The following is a 25,523-nucleotide window of genomic DNA, read 5'->3' as shown; positions in this document are numbered from 1 at the left end:
TAGCAGCATAGTTTTAAATGACAAGGCTCCTGCTATTGCATGGTAAAATATCAAATTTTGTAATGTAATCAACTTCAGGCTACTCAAATTCTGTAATAAATTAAGCATGATGAGTTGAGCATATGTCAGCATGTGGCCCACCTTTAACACTTTCTCTTTTTTTTCAAATCCTTGTTGCAGATGAATGGACCTAAGTCTAAAAGCGCAGTCTGGCAGTATTTCAATCAGCCAACAACACCAGGGAAGGCTGTGTGCAAAACATGCAATGATGAAGTCAGCATGGGAGCAACAATAGCAATATATTTGGATTTTGTTTGGTTAAATAAACATGCTTAAGGCATTTGAACAAAGTGTTTGTATTATTATTTTTTTTTACGCCAATTTTTACAATTTTACTGCAAATGAATATTGGCTCCAAATGTCGGTTATCGGCCTTCTTAACTACTAATAATCGGTATCGGTCCTGAAAAACCCATATCGGTCGATCTCTAGTTCAGTCTGCCCGCAGGGATGTCATCCTGCAGATTCCTCGGCCTGGACGACTTGGGGGCTCTGCACAATGTGGAGAGTCCATCCCGGTCTACTACCCAGGTCACGGTGGTCTCAAGTGGCGGCATCCTGTATGGCTGCGGGCTTAGGCACGTCTCGGTGTGGATGCCTGCCAAAGGTTGACTTTGCCCTTGATTTGAACTTTCCCAAATATTGAGTTTGAAGCGCTGTCACGTGAGACGTCAGCATATTGTGCAAGTTCACAGTATACAAAACCAAGAAACTCAAATGTGACGTGAGGACTCCGTACAGCTATATTCTGCCATTTAAAGCCAAATGTCTTTGTCTCACATTGGTTTTTGCATGAAGAAGAGGTCCAGTGACCTTTTATAGCAGGGGTCAAAAACTAGTTTTCATCGGGGGGCACATCTTATGGTTTCCCTCAGAGGGCCGTTCTGACTGTGAAATCCATATCAATGTCATTGTTACATGAACATGTAAATAAATAAACAAACAAATAAATATATAAATCTGTTTTATTTTGGGCACCTTTTATGTCACTCAAGGTCACCTTTCAGGGTTGAAAGAACAATATAAAATGAGCAATAAAATATAGCTAAGTAGTCTAAAACGTAATAATAAATGCAAAAATAACTAAACACATTATAAAGAATATGCCTGTTCAAAGAGATGCATTTTGAGTAATGATTTGAATGTGAAGAGAGTGCGAGTTCCTAATGAGAGGCGGGAGAGTGTTCAAAGGTATGTGTGTGTGTGTGTGGAGGGGGAGGGGGGCTGAGCAGCACACACACATGCATCTCTATTTGATTGTTATGAGACATAACAAATTGCATTTTAAATCAGAAGTTGTGGAAAATTGTGGCATGCAATATTTAAGATATGGCTATTCTTTAATTCATGTTAAAATGGGAGTTTGTGGGGTGAAAATGCTGTTTATTATTTGTTAAAGTGAATTTAAAAAATCTGTTTCTGAAGAGATTTTCTGCCAAAATGAAATCAACACCAACAAAACTATTTGGCTCACTATTATACATACTATACGTCACTATTTGTTTATGTGTTGATACTACATTTTGAGACCCCAACAAGATGTCTTTAATTGTTTCAGAACATTGCGCAGTGTTTTGTTGACCTGTTTAAAGCAAACCCAGACAGAAAGAGAAGAGTGCATATAGCATTGGGTTTGGTCTCTCTTTTTTTCCTACATATAAACGGCACCGACAAGGCAGCCAGAAAGTGGTCCATGACCAAATCGCGCTTCATCCCAGCATCAACAGGGGAAGGGGGGCGGTAAGAGAGGCGTGTGAGAAGGAGGGGAGGGAGTCTGTTCCGCTTGGATGGCCGGCGCGTTGAGAGGCTGGTCCGGGGAGACTCAAAAGACAGGGCTCTCTCTTTTTCTCTGAGCCCACCGGCCGCCATCGTGCGCCCCGCTCCGCTCCTGCACGGTAGGAGGGAGGTCAACCTCGGCGCATTGTGCAGCGAGGACAGCAGAGACTTCACTTTTCCAGGCTGTGACAACACCGTCAACTCGCCCACTCGGAGACACAGACGGAGAGGCTGTGGGATGGAGACACAGTAGTGCTGCCACTACACAGAGTCGCGCAACTCGTCGAATGTAGCGCACACGCAGAGGAAAGAGGAACAATACTGCGCCCTAGTCACAGATCATTGTGGCGCTCGGCAGCGGTGCCTGTGGTGACCGAATACGGATTAAACTGAGATTGACAATTCCAGCGCAAAATCACAAAACAGGTAAGTGAGACATCTTTTCTTTTTCTTTTTAAATCATCATCATTATCATCAACTCAATTCAGATATGGTATCGTTGAAAGTAAAAATATGTTAAATAAAAGAGATATAACTCTAGAGGGTGGTTGCTGACACGTTTGTGTTCTCTCTCTGAATTCCACTTGCTACTGATCTCATATATGCCCATCCACTTTATTCAGAAACTATCATGTTGGAAGTTAAAAAAAAAAAAAAAAAAAGTAATATGCGTCCATTGCAGATGTTTAGTAATCCCTGAAAGTGGACCCTCCCTATAATAATCCCCCGCAGATTTTCAGACTGGATTTCTGATGCTGTTGACCACCAACTGCAACCAGTTTAGTCCAGGATACGATGGGATTACACATGAGTGAATTTGAGCCCTGATATCAGTCCTGTGTCGTGAGTTTAGATGCCATTCATCCCTGAAAAGTGGAGGGTTTATATTGCTTGGAATAGAATGCACAATTTCGTGTGCGTGTGTGTGTGGGGGGGGGGGTGACAGTACATTGTTTTAAAGGTACTGATTTTGAAACTTGACATATATCTTGTAAATACTGCTGAAGCTTTTTTTTTAACCCAACAAAAACAGTTGGATAAAAGTCCAGAAATTGAGTTTAAAATCATCACTGACATGAAAAATTAAACGTGCATCACCATTGAATCTGACTGAATGATACGTTTAATGAGCCTGCAAAGTCAAAGGAAATATGTGACACTAACCCCATCAGACCATGTGGCACAAATCAGTATCACCAGTATCGATTTGATAAGCAGTCTTATCTTAGACTCTACATTGTTCATTAGTGTGTGGGAGTCATGGCTGACGAACAAACTGCAGTAACTGTGCAATCTGTTGCATCAATTCACTGAATTAGAAATAAATAACATTGGTTCAGAAGATTCTGGTAAAATTACACTGAATTAAGTTGATTGTGATCATAAGAATACACATATTTTAAAAAGTAAAAAAAAATTTGGTTCTGTTTTCAAAATAAAAAACAAACATTGTTGTGGCTTTAAACATTTGACAACATTTTCTTCATCCATCCATCCATTTTCTGAGCCGCTTCTCCTCACTAGGGTCGCGGGCGTGCTGGAGCCTATCCCAGCTATCATCGGGCAGGAGGAGGGGTACACCCTGAACTGGTTGCCAGCCAATCGGAGGGCACATACAAACAAACAACCAATTGCACTCACATCAGAATCAGAATCAGAATCAGAATCATCTTTATTTGCCAAGTATGTCCAAAACACACAAGGAATTTGTTTCCGGTAGTTGGAGCCGCTCTAGTACAACAGACAGTCAATTTACAGAACACTTTGGAGACATAAAGACATTGACAAAAAACAATTGTGCAAAAAGATGCAGAGTCCTCTAGCACTTAGAGCAGTTCGAATGACTAATATTGCAATAGTCCGGTGTAATGACCATTGTGCAATGGGCGCTGAGACTTCAAGGAGTGTATGCGGTTTAAAGTGACGAGTAGTGCGATCATCTGAGACAATGTTGGTTGTGCAAATGTTACAGATACTCCTCAATCAGTGTGCAAATGGAGCAGATGCTACTCTGGCATGAGTGGCCAGTATATGCAAATAGTGCAGCATGGCGAGACAACTACAGTGAGTGCACGAGTAATACATAATTGGCCCCACAGAAATGTGACAACGAACTCAAGTCAAAAAATTGCCAGCTTGTTGTAATGGAATTATAGGTTAGGTGTTTAAGAAGTTGATCGCAAGAGGGAAGAAGCTGTTGGAATGTCTACTAGTTCTAGTTTGCACTGATCGGTAGCGCCTACCTGAGGGAAGGAGCTGGAAGAGCTGGTGACCGGGGTGCGGAGGGTCCGAGAGGATTTTGCATGCCCTTGTCTTAGTTCTGGCAGCGTGCAAGTCCTCAAGGGTGGGTAGGGGGGTACCGACAATCCTTTCAGCAGTTTTGATTATCCGTTGCAGTCGGAGTTTCTCCTTTTTTGTAGCAGCACCAAACCAGACTGTGATGGAAGAACACAGGACTGATTCGATGACCGCTGTGTAGAACTGTCTCAGCAGCTCCGGTGGCAGGCCGTGCTTTCTCAGAAGCCGCAGGAAGTACATCCTCTGCTGGGCCTTTTTGAGGACGGAGTTGATGTTGGTCGCCCACTTCAGGTCCTGAGAGATTGTAATTCCCAGGAACATTCATACCTACGGGCAATTTAGAGTTGTCAATTAACCTAATATGCATGTTTTTGGGGGGATGTGGGAGGAAACCGGAGTGCCCGGAGAAAACCCACGCAGGCACGTTGGCCGACTGGTTAGAGCGTCTGCCTCACAGTTCTGAGGACCGGGGTTCAATCCCCAGCCCCGCCGGTGTGGAGTTTGCATGTTCTCCCCGTGCCTGGGTGGGTTTTCTCCGGGCACTCTGGTTACCTCCCACATCCCAAAAACATGCATGGCAGGTTGATTGAAGACTCTAAATTGCCCTTAAGTGTGAATGTGTGCGCGAGTGGTTGTTTGTTTATATGTGCTCTGCGATTGGCTGGCGACCAGTTCAGGGTGTACCTTGCCTGTCACCTAAAGTTAGCTGGGATGGGCTCCAGCATGCCCGCGACCCTCGTGAAGATAAAGCGGTACAGAAAATGGATGGATGAATATATATATTGGCTAGCCAGTTAGGATAGGCTCCAGCTTTCCTCCAACCCTAATGATGACAGAGTAGTGAAAATCGATGGACAAATGGGTTGATTGTTAGTTTATAAACCTTTTTTAATGGCATCTCAGAATAATCTGAACTTAATTCCAACGTTGTATTGAGCAGAATAATTCTGGCCAGTGGAATTGTCATAGCGGAGGTCTGCATAGCTGTAGTTCAGTTTACCATAGCTGACATCACTCTTTTACTGAGACTGCCAATTAGTTGATTGAGATTGAATCAATAGCACCTTTGCCGGTTGAAGCCAATTAGTACACTCCATTTTACTTCAGATGCTTGAGGGACCAATTATAGAACAATTACACACAACAACATTTTAAACAATAAGGTAATATACAGTGGATATAACAATTAGTGTGTTTAATTTGTTAAATTTGTTTGTTTAATTTAACTTGTTCAATTGCCATTTTTTTGAGATGTAAAAACAATTAAAACCAAGCTCAATCAGTTCAAAATTTTTTCCACCATCAATGTGACCAAGAACCTGTCCAACTCTAGTGAAAAAAATATTTTCGAGAGGGGACAGAAAACAGACAACTGATATTATATGTATGTGCACGCCCCTGATTGGGGATGTGGCTGTCTTCAAATGTTCTAATACTTCCAATGTGATATCACATTTATGGTATGGTTTGATTTGGTAGCATTTATTGTCAGTCCTCAATATATGTGAAACATACAGAGGTCACTGCCACAAAAAACAAGACAAAAAAGACAAACAACCCATAAACATGAATATATTAAAAAAAAACTTCCATACTCTTTGTTATATGAAGCGGTTATACCTGAAAGAGGAGGTCTGGAGTCCAGCTTCACCAGTTACAAAAGAATGACACCATTTCCAGTCCCATCTTGCTCCGCATCACTCCTTAACTCTTTCGGGCCACTTTCCCGACAATTCTCGCTCAACATAGCTCAACTCTCCTACTCGTTCAGTCGTAAGCCATCATCGTAGGCAGTCTATCAACTCCAGCAGATCCGCGGATGTCGCAAGAGTGATGCCTTTGTCTTATGAGAGTGTGCCCATCACTTTACGACAAATTTAAGGTAACGTTAATATATTAACATAACACTGTCTTGAAATGAACGTTTGCAACTAGCTAAGAGAGTTACTGTGTGTACAATTGGTAAAATGAATAATATACTATAAACTTGCTAATGAGGCAGACTGCCTAATGTCAGTTTATTTTATGTTCTGACTTTACTGAAACGGAGAAGAGCAGAGAAGTAGCTACTCATTTTCTGAAAGATAAATATTTTTTTTACTGTTGTACTATATTTAGATTTTACATATGTAGAAAATATTATTATCATTACATTATATATTATTATATTATTTATATTATGTTCTTCTTAAATTTACCAATCTACCAAATATTATATGTTGTTTGCAAATGAAAAATATTGCATTCAATGGAAAAATGTGTTATTTACTAAAACATTTCAATATATTTGTCATGAACTGCCCTGCAGTACCGCTGTTGGAGGCTGGATGGCGTGTTGCGCCCGCTCGCCCTCTCTCTCTCCCCTCCCCTTTCTCTTTCAGCACCTTCCTCAATCCACGCACCTTTCACCAATCAGCCCTCATCACCACCTGCATATAAGCCTGCCTGTTCCCAGAAATCCTCGCCAAAGTGTTGCAGCTTCTTCAAACGGTACCACAGCCCACCTGCCTCACGTAAGCCACTCTATTCCTCGTTCCCTTTTTGACTCCTGTGTCTCTCGTCGTTCTCAGTGTTTCCCCCGTGTTCCTGATCAACATCATTCCTGCTGCCAAGCCAGCCGCCTGTCCTCACCACTGCCTGCCAACCCACCTAGAGCCACCTCCTTTCCTAATAAACTGTTCATCATAATCTTTCTGCGTCCGCCTGCTCTTGGGTCCAGCTCCTCTCCATACATGACAATAATACATTTTGCAATACTGTCAAACCACAATATTTTGACTCAAGGTCATCATACCGTCAGAATCTGATACCTGCCCATGCCTACATGAAATATAGTGAAGACAGTGACAGTGACATTAGCATGTACTTAATGGCCCTCCAAAAGTAATGAAAAGACTCGAGCAGGGTTGTCAAACTCATATTTGTTGCCGGCCACATTGTTGGTACGGTTTCCCTAAGAGGGCCGTTATGAACCATATAAATAATTAAATATAAATAAACCATTCCCTGATCGTAGTATCATATATACACAACAAAATGATGGATAACTACTTTTCAAATCCGAAGTCAAGGATAATTGTTTGTTCAACTACTGTTCAATTTACTGTCAAAGGCGGTTTAATAACAAACAAACAAAATGCTTGCAATACCTCAATATTATTATTTATGTGAAATCTTGGTACAGATTTTAGCAAGAACCATGGAAGTTGATGCAAATTATTTGCTTTCGCCGGCCACATAAAATTATGTGGCGTCCCGGATGTGGGCACCAGGCTGTGAGTTTGACATGGCTGTTATTTGGTTTTATTCTATCCACTTGATTCTCTTTTCATATGACAGGTGTTGCTTGGGTATTAAAATATTTGTTTTCTTTTAACAGTATTTGATTTAATATCTTATCAAATTTTAAGTAACTTCTGCATCAACGAATCATTTGTAACTACTCGACTGTATTGATGTACTATGTGGTGTCCTAATCTATTATTTGTACTGTTGAGTATATGTGGACCCGAGGAAAATTAGCAAACTGCTGCGGCACAAGCCAATGGGAATTTCAGCAGCAGCTACTGCTTGAGACACCCATCCATCCATCCATCTATTTTTTGAGCCGCTTATCCCACCCCATAAGAACATGGAAAGTACTCCTGTAGACGTCATTGCCTCCGATCAAATAAAAGATCCGTTGGCGCCATGTTCTTTTCCTCATTGTCGTTCACCAGTCAGATTTGCGCTGACAGAAGCACGAGTTCTCCGGCAATGACTCTTCATTCAATCGACTAGAAAAATACCTTCCAAAATTGGCAGTAACAGTTACCAGTACTTAAAATGCATGAGCAGAGGCATACTGTAAGTAGCCATGTGGCTCCTTTGCAACTGGTACCTGATTGGCCGACTGTCGTATCCCCCACCCCCAACACTGAGTACTGTATAGTTCATAAACATCATAAGATGCTGCTCCTGGAATCACATGCATATTTACGTTTGGCTGATGATGTTGTGCGGGCCAGTGTCATGCTGACTTCAAATTGATCACGCATGCAGGACAAAATTGCTGTGAGGGCCAGAAGTGGCCCGCGGGCCGGGAGCTTGACATGTCTGGACTAGAGGAAAACTTGTCAGAGAGGCTGTCAAGAGGCTAATAGCTACAGTGAAAGAGCTGCAGAGATTTCTGGCAAGTACTGGCTGTTTAGTACATGTGACAACAATCTCGCTCCATCTTTGCAATGAAATGACTGAAAACCTACAAATCAGGCGAAAATAAAAATGAACATGCCCTACCTGAAACACAAAGTCCATTGGACTTCAGAAATGGAAGACCAGCTCGTGGAGCTGTGGGAACCTGAGAGTGCTTTATTTGCGAACTATGAACTATGAAGCTTTTACGCTCTCACCAAGATTTTTGTCCACGGTCTTATTTTTCTTACCTCAGAATTTTTCTGTAAAATATACAACCCCAATTCCAATGAAGTTGGTACGTTGTGTTAAACATAAATAAAAACAGAATATAACGATTTTCAAATCATGTTCAACCTATATTTAATTGAATACATTACAATGACAAGATATTTGATGTTCAAACTGATAAACTTGACTCCTTCTAGCAAATAATCATGAACTTAGAATTTTATGGCTACAATACGTTCCAAAAAAGCTGGGACAGGTGGCAAAAAAAGACTGAGAAAGTTGAGGAATGCTCAATTGGAACATCCCACAGGTGAACAGACTAATTGGGAACAGGTGGGTGCCAGGATTGGGTATAAGGGGAGCTTCCCTGAATTGCTCAGTCATTCACAAGCAAAGATGGGGCGAGGTTCACCTCTTTGTGAAGACGTGTGTGAGAAAATAGTCGAACAGTTTAAGGACAATGTTCCTCAACATACAATTGCAACGAATTTAGGGATTTAATCATCTACGGTCCATAGTATCATCAAAAGGTTCAGACAACCTGGAGAAATCACTGCATGTCAGCGACAAGGCCGAAAGCCAACATTGAGTGCCCATGACCTTCGATCCCTCAGGCGACACTGCATCAAAAAATGACATCAATCTGTAAAGGATATCACCCCATGGGCTCAGGAACACTTCAGAAAACCAATGTCAGTAAATACAGTTCGGCGCTACATCCGTAAGTGCAACTTGAAACTCTACTATGCAAAGCAAAAGCCATTTATCAACAACAACCAGAAACGCCACACGCCCGAGCTCATCTAAGATGGACTGACGCAAAGTGGAAAAGAGTCCACATTTCAAATTGTTTTTGGGAATTGTGGACGTCGTGTCCTCATGGCCAAAGAGGAAAATAACCATCCGGACTGTTATGGACGCAAAGTTCAAAAGCCAGCATCTGTGATGGTATGGGGCTGTGTTAACTTACACATCTGTGAAGGCACTATTAATGCCGAAAGGTTCATACAGGTTTTGGAGAAACATATGCTGCAGGTGTGCCCATTTATTACTAGTTACTTTGAACATGTTTTGGTTAATTCTGAAAACAGCTACACTCCCAGTTATAAGAGGGTGTGCACACTTTTGCAAATACACTATCAGTTCTTTGTTTTTACTTCCCCGCTGTAAAATACAGTATTTCAGTTTTATTTGATTGAGTTGCACAGGTTTGGAAAAAAGTTTTTAAAAAATTTATTTTTATATCTATTTTTCAGGGGTTAAATGATTTATTCATTATATTGATGTATTGATTTATATTCCTATATCGATCTGCGCACGGCTAGTTAACCTTCTGGATGAAATTATATCTATTGAAATATTTTAAGGCGGCACGGTGGCCGACTGGTCAGAGCGTCAGCCTCACAGTTCTGAGGACACGGGTTCAATCCCCGGTCCGCCTGTGTGGAGTTTGCATGTTCTCCCCGTGCCTGCGTGGGTTTTCTCCGGGCACTCCGGTTTCCTCCCACATCCCAAAACCATGTATTAATTGGAGACTCTAAATTGCCCGTAGATGTGAATGTGAGTGCGAATGGTTGTTTGTTTGTATGTGCCCTGCGATTGGCTGGCAACCAGTTCAGGGTGTACCCCGCCTCCTGCCCGATGACAGCTGGGATAGGCTCCAGCACGCCCGCGACCCTAGTGAGGAGAAGCGGCTCAGAAAATGGATGGATGGATGGAAATATTTTAAAACAATTGTATCAATACTAGGACATACCACCTTGGATTCACGTATTGCAGACTTTATATGGTGTGTGTTTTTTATTTCCAAGAAAAATGCTTGCAAATAATTTTACTTAGTTTTAATTTTCAGTTAGCACACAGACGTGAGCATCCCCAAACGCTATCTTCTTCTTCTAGTACGCGGCTTCTTCGTCTCTTTTCTTCCTCTTATTCAGTAATACAAACATTCCTCTCTGTAGTTTCCCGAGTGGGTGGACCGAGACACCACAGTGTGTGCGTGACTTGCCTTGCTCTGCATGTTGAAGCTTATCAAGCTTGCGAGCTTAGCTTAGCTCATTACCCACTAACATAAACGCGATTGTGATCAATACATCGCTCAGCAGAGATCAAGTGTGAGTGCAAAGTGCTGTGAATGTGATTGCGTGAAAATGTGTACAGTAGAAATGCTGAGAGCGTTCCTGAAAGCACATACTATTGCGGCTGTCCAAGAAATATTTGGAGCCTTTGAAAGAACAACAGCCGAGTACGAGCAAGGAGAAGAACTTTGTGGTACTAAAGAGGAGAATGAGCGACAACGTCACCTATTGGTTGCTGTTTCCAAGGCTCAATATGTGCTACAAAGAGCAGATTTGTTCATTTATTTAGCCCTCTATGTTTTATTCACACTATTCCTAAAAGATGTCCCTCGTGAAAATCTCACAATGCTTCGTTTCTAACCATTTGTATTTGATTGTTTAGAAGAGAGATTCTCAAACATGAGGTCCAGCAAGGGAAAACTTACAGGGGAGACATTTTTCCAAGGATTTTAACACCAATGAAACATCCCTTTTTTGAGGAACATAATAACTGAACCAGTAAAATCAAAGCTGAAATAATATTAATAAAAATAAGTTGCTGTCCCCTAATGTTTTATTGCAAAGAAATACAAGTGCCTCAGAAAAATCTTTATATTTAATGCCCATAATTAGTTTTACCTGATTCCCTGACATGAATCAATAGGAATCTAGAAAATGTCACCTGCACTGTCCCAGTATGTACAGTAGGTATTTATTTCACAGACACACTGAATGAATTTTGGGCTTTGGATTTCAAGCCACTGAATTGTTCCAGATCATCTTTGTACATGAGGTCCCTGCTTCCTGTCAAGTTTTCACCTATTCTTAAAAGTAAATAATACTTCCCCCTTGGAGCTAAGTAACATACATTTACATCACTGTTAATTAATAGTTACTGTAAACTACTCAGTGGCCATATTAACAATTTAGGTATTTAAAAATGTAAATAATCTATATACAATATCGAAACTGGCCCAGCTTTTCTGATCAGCATTTTATGTGAATGGCACCTGACTGAATATCAGTTACAATTTAGTGCCCGTGTGACACGATCCAGAAAGCCCAGAAACAACTTCACAAGAAAATTGGCTTTTCATGGCTGACTCGGGCATGGAAGTCAACAAGCCTGTTAAAAGTGATGGAGCATAGAAATGGTATGAAAAAAATGTCATGGAATAACAGCTCAAAATGAATCATATGATTTCCACTGGAAGTATGAAAAGAAATGAATCATCAGGGCCTTTTTTAATGTCACTGCAGGAAAGCCAACTCAAGCTCTCCAAAGAAAAAGTTGTAAATAATGCAAAGATTGCGTATGTTTGTCAAATGATTATTAATTGGGTTAATTTCACACTTTTCTCACTTTGTGTGGAAAATAGACTTGTTAATACTAAAGTGATGAAATGCTATAAACATATTTAAGTTATAATTGTAATCAATTACAACCTTGTTACAGTGGATGTTGTTGTGTTGTTGTCCATTCGACTGTCAGTTAAATTACAGTGTAGGCAAAGTGCGCACAAGCACGTACACACAAGCAGTAGGGGTGGGAATCTTGTCACCTCAGGATAATAAATTATGAATAATTATATATAAACAAAGACAGATATACTCACTTTCATTATATCTAATTAAGGACATCCTCTCTGTGAAGTCTATATGTTCTCCATATGCTTGCATAACTTTTTTTCAGGTACTGGAGCTTCCTCTAACATTCCACAAACATCCTCCTTAGGTTAATTTAAGACTAAACTGCCTGTAGGTGTAAATGTAGGCATGAATGTTTTTTTGTCTATACGTATGTGGCAACTAGTCCAGGGTGAACGTGCAATGCATGTATAATTTCTTTGGTATAGCATCACATGATGCAGTTCACAGCCTTAAATATGTTTTTATTGTGCTAGCAAGAGGAGAAAGGAGGAGGGGCTCAAGGCATGACTTAATCACTCTGATGTCTTCATTTTTAGTTTTTATTCATCCAAAGTTGATGTAGTTATTCACAAAGATAGCTTGTTATGCAAGCACTTTTGTAATGATACATCTCTTTAATACATATACAGTAACCTATGACAATTTGCGAGTCACCATTTGCAACTCACACGAAATCTTCTGTAGAACCTAACAAACAACTATTTGCTGAAAAACAACCTTTTTTTGCCTCTCCACATATTTTTGTGTTCTTTCTGTAATGGCTTAAGATGCCACCCAATTGCTGAGCACCTTCCAAGGTGCCACGTAAGTGGATGTGTAGCTGGCATTGGCTACCAGCTGATAGCCAGAACTGAATTAATAGAAAGAATAGAAAGCGCCAGCAGAATGATTGAAGATTCCGGTAAAGGTCCAACAGGAAGGCAAGGGTGCCTGTGGAGTTGACTCTGGTGAAAGCAGGTGGTAAACCTTTCAAGCAGTTGCAAAAAAAGTCAGGCTCGTGACTGGCATCGGTGGAAGTTAACAGCTTATCATCTAGTAACAGCTAGCTACTCAACGTAAGGTGGCGAATTGAATATGTCCGCGGAGTCTGCCTAAATGTCTGCCTGTGCTTCAGTCAAATTTACCAAAATTGTGTGCCAATATTTAGATGTGGTCAAGCAGGTGAAAATGTATCTCGACTTTCTGCCACCAAATTGCTTACCGCAAGACACATGTCCAAGGACACCGAACGCCCGGGCGGAGCGAGGGAGTTTACAGACCTGTCTGCCAAATTAGCAAATGCTTGCAAGAAAATCAGGATCCGCTGGCATTTGTGCCCTGCCGCACTGCACTGCACTGTCTACGAAAACAGAGCCCAGAGTCATTTGCGATATATATATATTTAAAAAAATAAACGGGAGTATCCCTGCATCATTGAATCAAAAATGTAATACAACCGTCAATAGGAAAGTAGAAACTGGTATTTTTAGAGGCTGGGGTCATAGTTTGGGGTATAGTTTAATTAATGTACTGTAATTAAAACAGAAGATGGGCTCAACTATTACATAACACTTGACCCACATTTTCTGTCTTGCTGAAAGTAGCCCTCTTTAAGGGGGCGGCCCTGTCTCAAAAAAGTGGGCCGTTGGTCATCCATATACTTCTGTACCAATGACAAGTAAGGATTTCATTACCATGACAAGAGACGGAGCTCAGGAGTGGCTGATCCCCTCGTAGTTCCACAGTTAACAGTGTTGACACAGTTACCTTGAAAAAGTAACTTAGTTACTTCACTGATTACTTACGCTTAAAAGTAACTTAGTTACTTTATTGATGACTTGGTTGAAAAAGTAACTAAGTTAGAAAAAGTAACTTTTGAGTTAGTTTCAGCTCCTGTCAAGTGGCAGGAATATCACTTATCCACAGTACAAAAAAAGCATTAGCTTAACAGTACCCATTATTTGGTCACGTACGGGACGGGACACAAGTTACAGAATGATGTGATCAACATGAACAAATAACTTCAATATTAGTGTAGTTGAAGCCACATTAAATGATCAACTTAGTGCAGATTTGACATGCCAAATTGCCACCTAAATATAAACAAGTAGAGCATTCTCAGTACACTTCTTTAAAGACTCCTAACTGATAGCTAGATAGATAGCTAGATAGCTAGATAGATAGATAGATAGATAGATAGATAGATAGATAGATAGATAGATCGATCGATAGATAGATAGATAGATAGATCGATCGATAGATAGATAGATAGATAGATAGATAGATAGATAGATAGATAGATAGATAGATAGATAGATAGATAGATAGATAGATAGATAGATAGATAGATAGATAGATAGATAGATAGATAGATAGATAGATAGATAGATAGATAGATAGATAGATAGATAGATAGATAGATAGATAGATAGATAGATAGATAGATAGATAGATAGATAGATAGATAGATAGATAGATAGATAGATAGATAGATAGATAGATAGATAGATAGATAGATAGATAGATAGATAGATAGATAGATAGATAGATAGATAGATAGATAGATAGATAGATAGATAGATAGATAGATAGATAGATAGATAGATAGATAGATAGATAGATAGATAGATAGATAGATAGATAGATAGATAGATAGATAGATAGATAGATAGATAGATAGATAGATAGATAGATAGATAGATAGATAGATAGATAGATAGATAGATAGATAGATAGATAGATAGATAGATAGATAGATAGATAGATAGATAGATAGATAGATAGATAGATAGATAGATAGATAGATAGATAGATAGATAGATAGATAGATAGATAGATAGATAGATAGATAGATAGATAGATAGATAGATAGATAGATAGATAGATAGATAGATAGATAGATAGATAGATAGATAGATAGATAGATAGATAGATAGATAGATAGATAGATAGATAGATAGATAGATAGATAGATAGATAGATAGATAGATAGATAGATAGATAGATAGATAGATAGATAGATAGATAGATAGATAGATAGATAGATAGATAGATAGATAGATAGATAGATAGATAGATAGATAGATAGATAGATAGATAGATAGATAGATAGATAGATAGATAGATAGATAGATAGATAGATAGATAGATAGATAGATAGATAGATAGATAGATAGATAGATAGATAGATAGATAGATAGATAGATAGATAGACACAGACTGTAGCAACCCTGCCGATTGTGTGGGGGTCCATGAAGGCAACTGTATGTGTGTGTGCATAGTGTACAACGAACCTTAGTATTGTCCTCTTTAGAGAAACTCAAAGTAGTGACTGTATTTCAAGCTTGAGTATGCCAATCCCTCGTCCACGTCCATTTTGTTTGCGCCGCTGGCTGCTTGAGTACACGTGAGTTGACTTTGTACTGAAAACGTGCAATATGTCACGTGATGTCATTGCCCCAGACGGCTCCGTTTATAAAAATTAAGGTTTTTCTTTGATATTGTAGTTAGTCGTTGTGTGTATTTTAGTTAGGGATAGTTTAGAATATAGTGTTTCCTTTGTTTTATGAGTCATTACTAAAACGAAGGCTGAAAATCAAGTGTCTTGGTTATTGACTTGCCTCATGTTCCCAAGCAGTGTAGTTTGTTCATGATAAATATCTGCCGTCGAAGCAAAAATATCATATTTTAATATCAAAAGCATATTAAGCTCTGGATCTCGTAAACAAAAATGTAACTATTGGCAGAAAAATGAAATGAACTGTAATCTGGATAATCTTGTATAAAAAGTAAAGCGTTAGATTTCTTATAACGTCACCGTTATAACGTCATTTTTTGAGTAACGCTTTTGTTACCGGCATCACTGCCAGTTAATGGATGGACAGGCACGCCAAAGACCCAACTATGTGTATAAAAGCAATTAAATAGAAAATCTTCCATGATATGTTCCCTTTAAAGGAAAAAGTTTATGTTTTTTCATGATTTCAAACAATTTAAAACTTAAAAAAAATCTATGGCATGCTTTCATCAAAATACCCCACAGATCAAGAATAACATTTAACTATTTCTTGCCATAGTGAAATTGGGCCTTTTTAGGGGTTGATCTGTCTCATGTATTGCCCCAGCCCAGGTCTTCGCACATACTGCTTCGTTAGTGTTAAGATGAGCTTTGATTAGAATTAGACTACCAGTGGACAAGATATCTCGAACTCGTTCCGGACAGTGGGGGGGATCTCATAAGTCTCACTTTCCAGTCAGTGTTTGGAGCGGCCAGCTTCTTGCTTCTACGATCAGTAGCAGAGCTTGGAAAGCGTTAGAATGTTTTGGCTCGACCAGGTTATTCTCCAGAATTAACCACTATCATTTTACCTGCAAAATAGGACACTGAAGAGAGTAACTCCTGAAAACAAAAAAACTGAAAGAGGTTGCAGTGAACACGTGGAAATGTATCACCAATGAAGAATGCAATTTGGTTCTGTCAACGAGGTCAGAGGCTTTATGCACTTTTTACAAATACGTGCTTTGCAACTAAATATTGTCTTATTGGCTTTCGTATTGGCCTTCATCTGTTTGAAATCCCTGTATCGATCTCTTCTGCGCACCGAGAAATTTGCTATTTCGTTGCTGTGTATCAGATGCAGTCCATATAATACAGTAAATACTTGTTGATCTCTTGTCTCAAATTCATCTTTTGCTGTCAAAGCCAAAAGTTTTCAATCTACAGTCCAGCAAAAATAAAGGATTTGGCTGCAATACTTTTGAAAGAGATTGTTTGTTTACAATTTTGCAAGCTTCTGGATGTGGATGCTGATGTGTTCATGAAATATGTCAATGTATACCAGTATACTGTAGAGGAAAAATACAAATATACTGTTTTTCCATGAGTGTCAATAAACATATAAATAATAAATGAAATACAGCAGCAGATGTGCCTCATAGAAGTGTAAAACATATTTTAAAAAATCATATTGGTAACAGTTGGCAGAATTTGTACTGTAAACAACATTCTCCACTCTTGATTGGAGAATCAAAACTGTAGAGTGGAGATAAAAACCCAGGGGATTTACTGTAAGGTGTGTCAGAGTTAGGTTTACTTGCTGCACTAATCAGCTTGCTTCCCTACATTACTGACTTTGTAAAGAGGCGCTTGAAAATACTCTACCCCTTGACCAGACTTCTTCTCAATTGTGGAAAAAATGTGGAAATGTATTTACATAAAAATACACCATTCGTACCATTGAATAACAGCGAATGCAGCCCTATGAGGGGCACAAGTCAGTGCAAACTGTAGGCCGGTCCCAAGCCCGGATAAATGCAGAGGGTTGCGTCAGGAAGGGCATCCGGCTTAAAACCTTGCCAAACAAATATGAGCGTTCATCCAAAGAATTCCATACCGGATCGGTCGTGGCCCGGGTTAACAACGTCCGCCACCGGCGCCGTCAACCTGCGGGGCGCCGTTGGAAATTCAGGTCCTGAGAGATTGTAATTCCCAGGAACTTGAAGGTCTCAACGGTTGACACAAGGCAGCTGGACAACGTAAGGGGCAGCTGTGGCGAAGGATGCCTCCTGAAGTCCACGATCATCTCTACAGACTTGAGCGTGTTCAGCTCCAGGTTGTGTCGGCCGCACCACAGCTCCAGCCACTCCGCTTCCTGTCGATATGCAGACTCATCACCGTCCTTGATGAGGCCGATGACAATGGTGTCATCTGCAAACTTCAGGAGTTTGACAGTCGGGTTCGCTGAGGTGCAGTCGTTCGTGTAGAGAGAGAAGAGCAGCGGAGAGAGGACACAACCTTGGGGCGCCCCAGTGCTGATGCTGCGTGTGGATGAGGTGGCCTCCCCCAGCCTGACCTGCTGTGTCCTGCCCGTCAGAAAGCTGTAAATCCACTGGCAGATGGCAGGTGAGACGCTGAGCTGGAGAAGCTTGGTTGAAAGGAGTTCAGGGATGATGTTGTTGAACGCTGAGCTGAAGTCCACTAACAGGATCCTCGCGTAGGTCCCTGCACTGTCGAGGTGTTCTAGGATGAAGTGCAGTCCCATGTTGACTGCATCATCCGCAGACCTGTTCGCTTGGTAGGCAAACTGCAGGGGGTCCAGCAGGGGACCTGTGACACTCTTGAGGTGGTCCAGCACGAGACGTTCAAAGGACTTCATGACCACAGATGTCAAAGCGACAGGCCTGTAGTCATTCAGACCTGAGATTGCAGGTTTTTGGGGACTGGAATGATGGTGGAGCATTTGAAACAGGATGGAACTTCGCACATTTCAAAAGATCTATTGAAGATCTGAGTGAAGACTGGAGCGAGCTGGTCCGCGCAGACTTTGAGGCAGGATGGGGACACATGGTCCGGGCCAGCCGCTTTGTTAATCTTCTGTTGTTTGAAGATGCGTCTCACATCCTGTTCATGGATGGTTAACTCAGAAGTCAGAGGTGTGATTGTGGTCGCGGGTGCGGCCGGGTGGGTGTGTGGTGTGAAACTGTCCTTTTCAAATCTGCAGTAGAAGGTATTCAAGTCGTTGGCTAGTGTGCTATTGTTCTCATCTTGGGGGGATCGTCGCTTGTAATTAGTCAGATTGGAATGCATGCCAGACTGATTTAGAGTCGTTTACGCGAAACTGTTTTTCCAACTTTGCTGCATGGTTCCTCTTTGCAATGTTAATTTCTTTAGTCAGCTGGTTTCTAGCTCGATTATACAGGGCCCTGTCCCCGCTCTGATATGCGTCCTCCTTAGCTTGGCGAAGCTGCTTAAGTTTAGCAGTGAACCACGGCTTGTTGTTGTTGAATGTGCGAAATTATTTTGTTGGTACGCAAACCTCTTCACAGAAACTGATATAGGATGTGACAGTGTCCGTATATTCATCCAGGCTGCCAGCTGAATTTTCAAAGACACTCCAGTATGTGCAGTCTAAACAGCTTTGAAGTTCCATCTTTGCTTCATTGGGCCACTTTTTCACTGTTTTCACTGTAGGCTTCACGCATTTAAGTTCTTGCCTGTACGTCGGTATTAAGTGAATTAAGCAGTGATCAGACGAGCCCAGGGCTGCACTAGGTATAGCACGGTATGCATTTTTTACCGTAGTGTAGCAGTGGTCTAAAGTATTATTTTCCCTGGTAGGACAGTCGATGTGCTGCATGTATTTAGGGAGTTCGTGGTTGAGTTTAGCTTTGTTAAAGTCCTCGAGAATAATGAGGCGTGAGTCCGGGTGTTTTATTCCAATTTCGTTGACTTGTTCGGCGAGCGTTAGCAATGCGGCGTTCGCGTTAGCTTGAGGCGGGATGTAGGCTGCAGCCAGGATGAATGATGCGAACTCACGTGGCGAGTAGAGTGGTTTACAGTTTAAGAATAGTGACTCCAAATGCGGGCTGCAGTGTGTGCTGAGCACCGTAACGTCCGTACACCATTTTTCGTTGATATAGAGGCATATCCCGCCGCCCTTTGTTTTTTCCGCCCTTTCCATGTCGCGGTTCGCTCGATGAATGTTGAAGCCGGGAAGCATGACGGCGCCATCGGGAACAGCGTCGCAAAGCCAGGTCTCAGGTGAAGCACATGGCTGCGGAACGTCCGAAGTCTTTACTGGTCTTTAACAGAAGATGAAGCTCGTCCATTTTGTTGGGTAGGGAGCGTACATTCGCGAGGTGGATCGACGGGAACGCCAATCTGTGTCCTCTCTTGCGGAGTTTGTCCTGAATGCCGGCTCGCTTCCCTCTGTGGCGCCGCTTCCGTCTCCATGCGCCGAAAACCGCGGACGCCGCTCCGGTGAGTAACTCGGGGAAAAAACTGAGCGGATATTCGAAAGTTGGTGACAGAAAGTCCGGAGTAGCCTCCTTGATGGTTAGCAGGTCTCCCCTTGTGTAAGTGAGTCGTGTAAGGTCTCCAAAGACGGACGAAAAACACAAAAACAAAGACAATACTAGAGAGCGCGTTACCGAGGCGACCACACTGGTAGGCGCCATCTAATATTAGAATTACAATCTCTCAGGACCTGAAGTGGGCAACCAACATCAACTCCGTCCTCAAAAAGGCCCAGCAGAGGATGTACTTCCTGCGGCTTCTGAGAAAGCACGGCCTGCCACCGGAGCTGCTGAGACAGTTCTACACAGCGGTCATCGAATCAGTCCTGTGTTCTTCCATCACAGTCTGGTTTGGTGCTGCTACAAAAAAGGACAAACTCCGACTGCAACGGACAATCAAAACTGCTGAAAGGATTGTCGGTACCCCCCTACCCACCCTTGAGGACTTGCACGCTGCCAGAACTAAGACAAGGGCGTGCAAAATCCTCTCGGACCCTCCGCACCCCGGTCACCAGCTCTTCCAGCTCCTTCCCTCAGGTAGGCGCTACTGATCAATGCAAACTAGAACTAGTAGACATTCCAACAGCTTCTTCCCTCTTGCAATCAACTTCTTAAACAGCTAACCTATAATTCCATCACAACAAGCTGCCAATTTTTTGACTTGAGTTCGTTGTCACATTTCTGTGGGGCCAATTATGTATTACTCGTGCACTCACTGTAGTTGTCTCGCCATGCTGCACTATTTGCATATACTGGCCACTCATGCCAGAGTAGCATCTGCTCCATTTTCACACTGATTGAGGAGTATCTGTAGCATTTGCACAACCAACATTGTCCCAGATTATCGCACTACTCGTCACTTTAAACCGCATACACTCCTTGAAGTCTCAGCGCCCTTTGCACAATGGTCATTGCACCGGACTGTTGCAATATTAGTCATTCGAACTGCTCTAAGTGCTAGGGGACTCTGCATCTTTTTGCACAATTGTTTTTTTGTCAATGTCTTTATGTCTCCAAAGTGTTCTGTAAATTGACTGGCTGTTGTACTAGAGCGGCTCCAACTACCGGATACAAATTCCTTGTGTGTTTTGGACATACTTGGCAAATAAAGATGATTCTGATTCTGATTCTGAATTAGTAACAGGTAAAATAAGAATGTATTAAAATAATATAAATTTAAAAAAAGAAGAATATGGCAGGTTTTTAGCCATGACTGTATTTTCTATCATATGTGTCTGGGGGGCGGCACCGTGGCCGACTGGTTAGAGCGTCAGCCTCACAGTTCTGAGGACCCGGGTTCAATCCCTGGCCCCGCCTGTGTGGAGTTTGCATGTTCTCCCCGTGCCTGTGTGAGTTTTCTCCGGGCACTCTGGTTTCCTCCCACATCCCAAAAACATGCATTAATTGGAGACTCTAAATTGCCCATAGGCATGACTGTGACTGTGACTGTGAGTGCGAATGGTTGTTTGTTTCTATGTGCCCTGCGATTGGCTGGCAACCAGTTCAGGGTATACCCCACCTCCTGCCTGATGACAGCTGGGATAGACTCCAGCACGCCCGCGACCCTAGTGAGGAGAAGTGGCTCAGAAAATGGATGGATGGATGTGTCTGGGGAAAAAAATAAAAAATCCTCTCATTATTCTGGCATTTATCAAATAGAAATATTTTTTGTAATCCTAATTTACCTAAAACTGGAAAATTTTAGTCAGATTTCTTGTCGCAGTTAGAAAAAAAAAGCTTGTCTTTTTATACAGTCAATGGCTATCAGCTGTTCCTGCTGTGCGTGCCTTGGCCTCTTGGGGACAGTGTGGTGCAATGCAGGCACCGAGCTACTCGTTTACTGTCAGCTAAAAAGAGTAGCTGAAGAAAGTCACATAAAAAAACCTTGTTTTTCACAGATTAGGAAGAATATATGACCGTGAGTATTGTTATATTAACTGTCTGTATGTGTTGCTCGGGTGTTTGTATGTGATATGTTTGTATATTAAATATTTGAAGGTAAATCCCTCCCATGGTCAAACGCTAATATTAGCTAGCCCGTCAATAGGGGTTTCTATTAACTGTTAGTATAAGCTGGCGATTTCTAAAACGATGTCTTGTATTTTAATATGAAATGAGGGTAATTATTTTTGTTGCGCGTTTAGTTTTACAGTAAACTCCAACTGGGGTGTCAATAAACAGCTTAGAACACACTCAAATTTGGATTAATTGCCCAGCCTTGTGCTACACTTCACACATTCTCTGCAGTGCGAGCCGTGGGTGATCGGTCGAAAGGCATTGATAGAAGAGTGCCGATCACGTTTTCCATGGAAATCGGCCGAACATGATCGGTGGCCGATCAATTGGTGCACCACTACATGTAAACCAGTACATCAAATGTAACAAGGGACAGCAACCATAGGATTTGAACAAGAGTCTCTTTAAAATAATATGTGATACTGGATAGGAGCAACAACCAGTTCAGGGTGTACCCCGCCTCCTGCCCGATGACAGCTGGGATAGGCTCCAGCACGCCCGCGACCCTAGTGAGGAGAAGCGGCTCAGAAAATGGATGGATGGATGGATAGGAGCAACGCTGGAGACTCCAGAGTAGAAGACTCTGGGTGCATTAGTGTGTGCAAAGGAGGAGGCTGGTGGGTGCAGTAAAAAAATAAACTTTGTATTTGTGATTAATGAGTAGCTTCGGCTGTGGCAGGGTTATAAGAATATTGGAGGCTCGGCAAATGCACCACTGCAGCCTATTTGAGACTGGGAATACCACTGCAAAAGAGGAGCAATTAAGTAATAAGACTTGGATTGATGAAGACAAGGCTCTGAAGATGGGAAGAAATGCAGCTCTGACTCTTGGGACTGGAACACAGAAATATACAGTGGGTACGGAACGTTTTCACTCTGTTATGCAGCCATTTGCTAAAATCATTTGTAAGTTTTTTTTTTTTTCAACATTAATGTACACACAGCACCCCATATTGACAGAAAACAAATTCGGAATTGTTGAAATTTTTTCAGATTTATTAAAAAAGAAAAACAGAAATATCACACAGACATAATTATTCAGACCCTTTGCGCAGTATTTAGTACAAGCACCCTTTTGAGCGAATACAGCCATGAGTCTTTTTGGGAATGATGCACACCTGGATTTGGGGATCCTCTGCCATTCCTTGCAGATCCTCTCCAGTTTTGTCAGGTTGGATGGTGAACATTAGTGGGAAGCCATTTTCAGGTTTTTCCAGAGATGCTCAATTGGGTTTAAGTCAGGGCTCTGTCCGGGCCATTTAAAAACAGTCACGGAGTTGTTCTGAAGCCACTCCTTCGTTATTTTAGTTGTGTGCTTTGGGTCATTATCTTTTTTGAAGGTGAACCTTCAGCCCAGTCTGAGGTTCTGAGCACTCTGGAATCTTTCCCTGTCCCTGCAGATGAAAAACACACCCACAGCATGATGCTGCCACCACCATGCTTCACTGTTGGGACTGTATTGGACAGGTGATGAGCAGTGCCTGATTTTCTCCACACACGCCAACAATTTCTATCTTGGTCCCATCAGACCAGAGAAACATATTTCTCACTATCTTGGAGTCCTTCAGGTTTTTTTTTTTTTTTTTAGCAAACTCCATGCGGGCTTTCATGTGTCTTGCAGTGAGGAGAGGCTTCCATCGGGCTACTCTGACACAAAGCCCCGACTGGTGGAGGGCTGCAGTGATGGTTGACGTTTTAGAACTTTCTCCCATCTCGCGACTGCATCTCTGGAGCTCAGCCACAGTGATCTTTGGGTTCTTCTTTACCTCTGTCACCAAGGCTCTTCTTCCCCAATTGTTCAGTTTGGCCAGACGCCCAGCTGTAGGAAGGGTTCCGGTCAATGCAACAAAGACTGAAATATTTAAAGGGGTCTGAAAACTTTCCGTACCCACTGTAGAGCAGTAGTTGTACATTGACTCATCTTCAGCGACCAAACACTGAGTGATTTCCCATCAATACCTGACCTAGATGTCTTATTTGAGTCACAGACTAGCGGGACCAGGCAGGTCGCAGAAAGGTGTTTGGTGACATTGATAACTTTGCATTCCTCGCAGCTCTGGCTGGCTATATTAACAAAATAATATTCTATTATATTCTTATATTACCAAATCAAATAAATTCCATATTATTACAGTGTGATCATTCAGTGTTTTAACTAAAGCATTCTGATACAAATATTAATTGTCATAGTCAAAAGGGTGCTTCTACTAAATACTGAGCAAAGTGTCTGAATAATTATTTGCTGTGTGATATTTCCGTTTTTCTTTTTTAATAAATCTGCAATTTTATTACAAGAACATATTGACTCCCATTTATACAGTGTCCACCTCAAACACACACAGCTCCGACATGCCTTCCCAGTTTCATTCTGAAGAGCAAAATAGGAAATGCAGCAGGTGTAAATTCTTTCCCGCATCCTCTTTCATAGTTATCATATGAGGAGATAAGTGTACAGCACTCTGGGCTGCTCCGTGTGTTTTTTGAAGCATTATAATTTACCGTAAAATGGGTGCTAATCTTATTAGCATGTCCAAACAGGTTTCTCTGCTGGTCACTTTTAAGATAACAGTTAATTCACTGTATATTATAGTATGCCAACATCGCAGGAGACCATGCAATGTGATTATTGCTCAAAATATGGTGCAGCCCTAATTCAGACTCGAAAAAAAAAAGGCACCCAGAGTCATTCTTGGGGACTTTAAAAAGGATAAACTCAACCACGAACTCCTAAATACAAGCAGCACCTCAACTGTCCCACCATTCTAGACCACTGCTATACTACGCTAAATAAAGCATACCGTGTTATCCTCCTTGCAGCTTTGGGCTCGTCTGATCACTGTTTAATTCACTTAATACCAACATACAGAAAAAAAACTTAAACGTGCGAAGCCTATGGAGAAAACAGTGAAGAAGTGGACCAATGAAGTAAAGATAGAACTTCAAAGCTGTTTCGACTGCACTGAAATTTCAATTGGCAGCCTGGATGAATATACGGATACTGTTACATCCTTACATACTTAAGCAACTTCGCCAAGCTAAAGAGGTCGTCTATCAAAGCGGGGATAGAGCCCTGTATAATTGCACTAGAAACCAGCTGACTAAAGAAATGAACATTGCAAAGAGAAATTATGCGGTACAACTAGAAAAACAGTTTACCGCTAACGACTCTAAATCCATTTGGCGTGGATTACAATCTCTAACCAACTACAAGCGAACATCCCCCAAGCGTAGAATAATAAAGGACTGGCTGACGACTTGAACACCGTCTACTGCAGATTTGAAAAGAACACTGTTCTATCTGTGACACTCCCAGCAGTCAGTGCAGTCTTACCACTCACCACATTTCCTCAGTTTTGTTTTTACACTGCTGTAACCACAGAACTATTTATTTTCTCTCCCCACACCACCTACAAGCACCTCATTTTCTGTGTCATTGAAGATTTTATCAATCAGGCTTTCACTTGGTGCCATGATTCACTTTGAATTGCGTCTGATCAACAGACTTATTCACAAGTGTTTTTTAAAATATATTTTTATGCAAAAGTAAATTATTATCAAAGGGGAAATACAGTATTTTGCGTTTTTTTCCCAGGTATCTTAATAATGTGACATGCTTTTGTGAAAATACCCCAAGGATAAAAAATCATAAACATATTTTTTACAGCATAATTCCTGTCATGGTGAAATTGGGTCATTTGAGGGGCAGCT

At 41.4% G+C, this 25,523-nt stretch overlaps 1 protein-coding gene across 3 annotated transcripts in view; it reads left to right on the top strand.

The window, feature by feature from the left end:
* Positions 1-1,872: 1,872 nt before the first annotated feature.
* LOC133408976 (contactin-4-like) overlaps positions 1,873-25,523 on the top strand; it is a 227,005-nt gene continuing 203,354 nt past the window's right edge. For all 3 annotated transcript variants that reach the window (XM_061688419.1, XM_061688418.1, XM_061688417.1), the window contains exon 1: positions 1,873-2,262. The gene's annotated coding sequence lies outside the window, so the exon portion shown is untranslated. The remainder of the gene's footprint in view (positions 2,263-25,523) is intronic.

This window comes from Phycodurus eques, chromosome 10, assembly GCF_024500275.1.
Source record: "Phycodurus eques isolate BA_2022a chromosome 10, UOR_Pequ_1.1, whole genome shotgun sequence".
Lineage (NCBI taxonomy): Eukaryota > Metazoa > Chordata > Actinopteri > Syngnathiformes > Syngnathidae > Phycodurus > Phycodurus eques.
Note: the sequence above shows the minus strand (reverse complement) of the source record. Positions and strands in the feature narration are given on the sequence as shown.